Source organism: Arachis hypogaea, chromosome 6 (genome assembly GCF_003086295.3).
Source record: "Arachis hypogaea cultivar Tifrunner chromosome 6, arahy.Tifrunner.gnm2.J5K5, whole genome shotgun sequence".
Taxonomy (NCBI): domain Eukaryota; kingdom Viridiplantae; phylum Streptophyta; class Magnoliopsida; order Fabales; family Fabaceae; genus Arachis; species Arachis hypogaea.
Window position 1 is genome coordinate 81,273,686 of NC_092041.1, and position 6,000 is coordinate 81,279,685.

The following is a 6,000-nucleotide window of genomic DNA, read 5'->3' on the forward strand; positions in this document are numbered from 1 at the left end:
TCGTCATGTCACATCATGGTTTTAGCTGTTTCTGAGCACATGAATAGTCTTTGAAGCCTAGGAATTATGGGAAAGTGTCGCAATGTCTTCAAAGCAACATTGTGATTTTTTGAAGGCAAAACATTAGCTTTAACTACAAGATGCACAATCCAACGAGAAACGCCGCATTCATGACAAGATGTGTCCTTCTCATGCTCCTTCCAATATAGCATGCAATCGTTCGGGCATGCGTCAATCTTCTTATAGTCAAGACCAAAGTCTCTCACCATAGTCTTGGCTTTATTGAAAGAAGTAGGAATATTTAAGTTAGGAACTGATGAGCGGATAATTTATACGCTTTTTGGTATTATTTTTAGGTAGTTTTTAGTATGATCTAGTTATTTTTGGGATGTTTTCATTAGTTTTTATGATAAATTCACATTTCTGGACTTTACTATGAGTTTGTGTGTTTTTCTGTGATTTCAGGTATTTTCTGGCTGAAATTGAGGGACCTGAGCAAAACTCTGATAGGAGGCTGACAAAGGACTGCTGATGCTATTGGAATCTGACCTCCCTACATTCGAAATAGATTTTCTGGAGCTACAAAACTCCAAATGGCGCGCTCTTAATGGCTTTGGAAAGTAGACATCCAGAGCTTTCCAGAAATATATAATAGTCCATATTTTATTCGTGATTAGATACGTAAACTGGCGCTCAATGCCAGTTCCATGCTGCATTCTGGAGTCAAACGCAAGAAACATGTCACGAACTAGAGTTGAACACCCAAAACACGTTACAACTTGGCGTTCAACTCCAAGAGAAGCCTCAGCTCGTGGATAGTTCAATCTCAGCCCAAGCACACACCAAGTGGGCCCTGGAAGTGGATTTCTGCATCAATTACTTACATCTGTAAACCCTAGTAGCTAGTTTAGTATAAATAGAACTTTTTACCTTTGTATTATTCATCCTAGATCCTGAATTGTATTTTTTTTATCCTGTGACCACGTTTGGGGGCTGGCCACTTGGCCATGCCTGAACCTTCATCACTTATGTATTTTTAACGGTGGAGTTTCTACACACCATAGATTAAGGGTATGGAGCTCTGCTGTACCTCGAGTTTCAATGCAATTACTACTATTTTCTATTCAATTCGACTTATTCTTATTCTAAGATATTCGTTGCACTTTAACATGATGAATGTGATGATTCGTGACACTCATCATCATTCTCACCTATGAACTCGTGACTGACAACCACTTCCGTTCTACCTTAGACCGGGCGCATATCTCTTGGATTCCTTAATCAGAATCTTCGTGGTATAAGCTAGAATTGATGGCGGCATTCATGGGAATCTGGAAAGTCTAACCTTGTCTGTGGTATTTTGAGTAGGATTCCGGGATTGAATGACTGTGACGAGCTTCAAACTCGCGATTGCTGGGCGTGATGACAAACGCAAAAGAATCAAGGGATTCTATTCCAACATGATCGAGAACCGACAGATGATTAGCCGTGCTGTGACAGAGCATTTGGACCATTTTCACTGAGAGGATGGGATCTAGCCATTGACAACGGTGATGTCCTACATACAGCTTGCCATGGAAAGGAGTAAGAAGGATTGGATGAAAACAGTAGGAAAGCAGAGATTCAGAAGGAACACAGCACCTCCATACAGTTGTCTGAAATTCCCACCATTGAATTACATGAGTAACTCTATCCTATTTTATTCCTTCGCGTATACTATAATTTCTTAATACAGTTGAATCCGCCTGACTGGGATTTACAAGATGACCATAGCTTGCATCACACCAATAATCTCTGTGGGATCGACCCTTACTCACGTAAGGTATTACTTGGACGACCCAGTACACTTGCTGGTTAGTTGTGCGGAGTTGTGACAAAGTGCGATTCATGTTTGAGAGCACCAAGTCTTTGGAGCCATTTTTGATGATCACATTTTCGTCCACCAAGTTTTTGGTGCCGTTGCTGGGGATTGTTCGAGTATGGACAACTGACGGTTCATCTTGTTGCTCAAATTAGGTAATTTTCTTTTCAAAAAGTTTTCAAAAATCTTTCAAAAATTTTTTCTTTATTTTCGTTTTTCTAAAGAATATTTTCGAAAAAAATTTATTAAGAAAATACAAAAAAATCTTAAAATCATAAAAATCAAAAATATTTTTTGTTTCTTGTTTGAGTCTTGAGTCAATTTTTAAGTTTGGTGTCAATTGCATGTTTTAAAAATTATTATGCATTTTTCGAAAAATTCATGCATTCATGGTGTTCTTCATGATCTTCAAGTTGTTCTTGGTAAGTCTTCTTTTTTGATCTTGATGCTTTCTTGTTTTGTGTCTTTTGTTATTTTTCATGTGCATCTTTGCATTCATATTTTCTAAGCATTAAAGATTTCTAAGTTTGGTGTCTTGCATGTTTTCTTTGCATCAAAATTTTTTCAAAAATATGTTCTTGATGTTCATCATGATCTTCAAAGTGTTCTTGGTGTTCATCTTGACATTCATAGTGTTCTTGAATGCATCACTAGTTTTGATCCAAAATTTTCATGTTTTGGGTCATATTTGTGTTTTTCTCTCTCTTTATTAAAAATTCAAAAATCAAAAAAATATCTTTTCCTTAATTTTCTCATAATTTTTGAAAATTTGAGTTGACTTAGTCAAAAATTTTTAAAAATAGTTGTTTCTTACAAGTCAAGTCAAATTTTCAAATTTAAAAATCTTATCTTTTCAAAATCTTTTTCAAAAATCAAATCTTTTTCATTTTTCTCACTATTTTTCGAAAATTTTTTTAAATTGAATTTTAAAATCTTTTTCTTATCTTTAATTCATGATTTTCAAAGGCTTTACTAACAATTAATGTGATTGATTCAAAAATTTGAAGCCTGTTACTTTCTTGTTAAGAAAGGTTCAATCTTTAATTTCTAGAATCATATCTTTTAGTTTCTTGTTAGTCAAGTAATTAATTTTAATTTAAAAATCAAATCTTTTTCAAAATATCTTTTTCAACCATATCTTTTTATCATATCTTTTACAAATTTTATCTTTTTCAAAAATTTGATTTCAAAATATCTTCTTATCTTCTTATCTTTTCAAAATTGAATTTCAAATCTTTTTCAACTAACCAACTAACTTTTTGTTTGTTTCTTATCTTTTTCAAAACCACCTAACTACTTTTTCCTTTGTAATTTTCAAAAATATCTCACCTCTTTTTCAAAATTCTTTTTAATTAATTAACTAATTGTTTTAAATTTTAATTTTAATTCTTCCTTTAATTTTTGAAATTACTAACCCATTTTTCAAAATTATTTTCGAATTTTTCTCCCCTTCATCCCCTTCTATTTATTTTAATTATCTACTAACACTTCTCTTCACCTCTTCTTATCTCAAATCACTGCCCCTATCCTTACCCTTGTGTTTGGATTATTCCTTCTTCTTAATCCTTATCCCTTTTCATCTTCTACTAATAATAAGGATCCTCTTTACTGTGACATAGAGGATTCCTCTGCCTTTTGTTTTTCTCTTCTCTTTCATATGAGCAGGAACAAGAAAAAATGCACTCTTGTTGAAGCTGATCCTGAACCTGAACGGACTCTGAAGAGGACACTAAGAGAAGCTAAATTACAACAATCCAGAGACAACCTTTCTGAAATTTTTGAACAAGAGAAGGAGATGGCAGCCGAACCAAACAACAATAATGCAAGGAGGATGCTTGGTGATTTTACTAAACCCACGTCCAAGTTTGATGGAAGAAGCATCTCAATTCCTGCCATTGGAGTAAACAAATTTGAGCTGAAACCTCAATTAGTTGCTCTAATGCAACAAATCTGAAGATCCTTACCATTTTTTAACTGAGTTCTTGCAGATTTGTGAGACTGTTAAGACGAATGGAGTAGATCCTGAAGTCTACAGGCTCATGCTTTTCCCTTTTGCTGTACGAGACAGAGCTAGGACATGGTTGGATTCACAACCTAAAGATAGCATGGACTCCTGGGATAAGCTGGTCACGGCCTTCTTGGATAAATTCTTTCCTCCTCAAAAGCTGAGCAAGCTTAGAGTGGATGTTCAGATCTTCAAGCAAAAAGATGGTGAATCCCTCTATGAAGCTTGGGAAAGATACAAGCAGATGACCAAAAAGTGTCCTTCTGACATGTTTTCAGAATGGACCATATTAGATATATTCTATTATGGTCTATCTGAGTTTTTTAGGATGTCATTGGACCATTCTGCAGGTGGATCCATTCACCTAAAGAAAATGCCTGCAGAAGCTCAAGAACTTATTGACATGGTTGCAAATAACCAATTCATGTACACTTCTGAGAGGAATTCCGTGAATAATGGGACGCCTCAGAGGAAAGGAGTTCTTGAAATTGATGCTCTGAATGCCATATTAGCCCAGAACAAAGTGTTGACCTAGCAAGTCAACATGATCTCTCAAAGTCTGAATGGATGGCAAAATACATCCAACAATACTAAAGAGACAGCTTCTGAAGAAGCTTATGATCCTGAGAACCCTGCAATGGCAGAGGTTAATTACATGGATGAACCTTATGGAAACACCTATAATTCATCATGGAGAAATCATCCAAATTTCTCATGGAAGGATCAACAAAAGCCTCAACAAGGCTTTAATAATGGTGGAAAAAATAGGCTCAGCAATAACAAGCCTTTTCCATCATATTCTCAGCAACAAACAGAGAATTCTGAGCAGAGCCCCTCTAATTTAGCAAATTAGTCTCTGATCTGTCAAAGGCCACTTTAAGTTTCATGAGTGAGACAAGATCCTCCATTAGAAATTTGGAGGCACAAGTGGGCCAGCTGAGTAAGAAAGTAACTGAAACTCCTCCTAGTACTCTCCTAAGCAATACTGAAGAAAATCCAAAGAGAGAGTGCAAGGCCATTGACATGGTCAATATGGCCGAATGCAAGGAGGAGGAGGAGGACGTGAATCCCAATGAGGAAGACCTCATGGGACGTCTCTCAAGCAAGAAGGAGTTCCCTATTGAGGACCTAAAGGAATCTGAGGCTCATATAGAGACCATAGAGATCTCACTAAATCTCTTTCTACCATTCATGAGCTCTGAAGACTATTCTTCCTCAGAAGAGGATGAAGATGTGACTGGAGAGCAAGTTGCTCAATATCTAGGAGCCATCATGAAGCTGAATGCCAAGTTGTTTGGTAATGAGACTTGGGAAGGTGAACCTCCCTTGCTCATTAGTGAACTAGATACATGGGTTCAGTAAACTTTACCTCAGAAGAAACAAGATCCTGGGAAATTCTTAACACCATGTACCATAGGCACTATGACCTTTGAGAAAGCTCTGTGTGACCTAGGGTCAGGCATAAATCTTAAGCCACTCTTTGTAATGGAGAAACTAGGGATCATTGAGGTACAGCCTGCCTTATTCTCATTACAATTGGCAGACAAGTCAGTAAGACAAGCTTATGGATTAGAAGAGGACGTGTTAGTAAAGGTTAAAGGCCTTTACATCCCTGCTAATTTCATAATCTTAGACACTAGAAAGGAGGAGGATGAATGCATCATGCTTGGAAGACCTTTCCTAGCCACAGTAGAAGCTGTGATAGATGTTAACAGAGGAGAATTAGTCCTTCAATTGAATGGGGACTACATTGTGTTTAAGGCACACGGCTATCCTTCTGTAACAAGGGAGAGTAAGCATGCAGAGCTTCTCTTAGTACAGAGTCAAACAAAGCCCCCACAGTCAAACTCTAAGTTTGGTGTAGAATCCCCACAACCACACTCTAAGTTTGGTGTTGGAACTATACAACATTGACCTGATCACCTGTGAGGCTCCATGAGAGCCCACTGTCAAGCTAGTAACATTAAAGGAGCGCTTATTGGGAGGCAACCCAATTTTTATTTATCTAATTTTATTTTTTATTTTATTGTTCTTTTATGTTTTATTAGGTTCATGATCATGTGGAGTCACGAAAAAAATATAAAAATTAAAAACAGAATCAAAAATAGCAGAAGAAAAATCACACCCTGGAGAA

General features: G+C 36.5%; 1 non-coding gene across 1 annotated transcript; it reads right to left on the reverse strand.

Annotated features, from left to right (window-relative positions):
- Positions 1 to 4,032: 4,032 nt before the first annotated feature.
- On the reverse strand, positions 4,033 to 4,136 carry LOC112700181 (small nucleolar RNA R71). Its single transcript, XR_003153096.1, has one exon. It is a non-coding gene; the product is annotated as a small nucleolar RNA R71 (small nucleolar RNA).
- Positions 4,137 to 6,000: the final 1,864 nt, after the last annotated feature.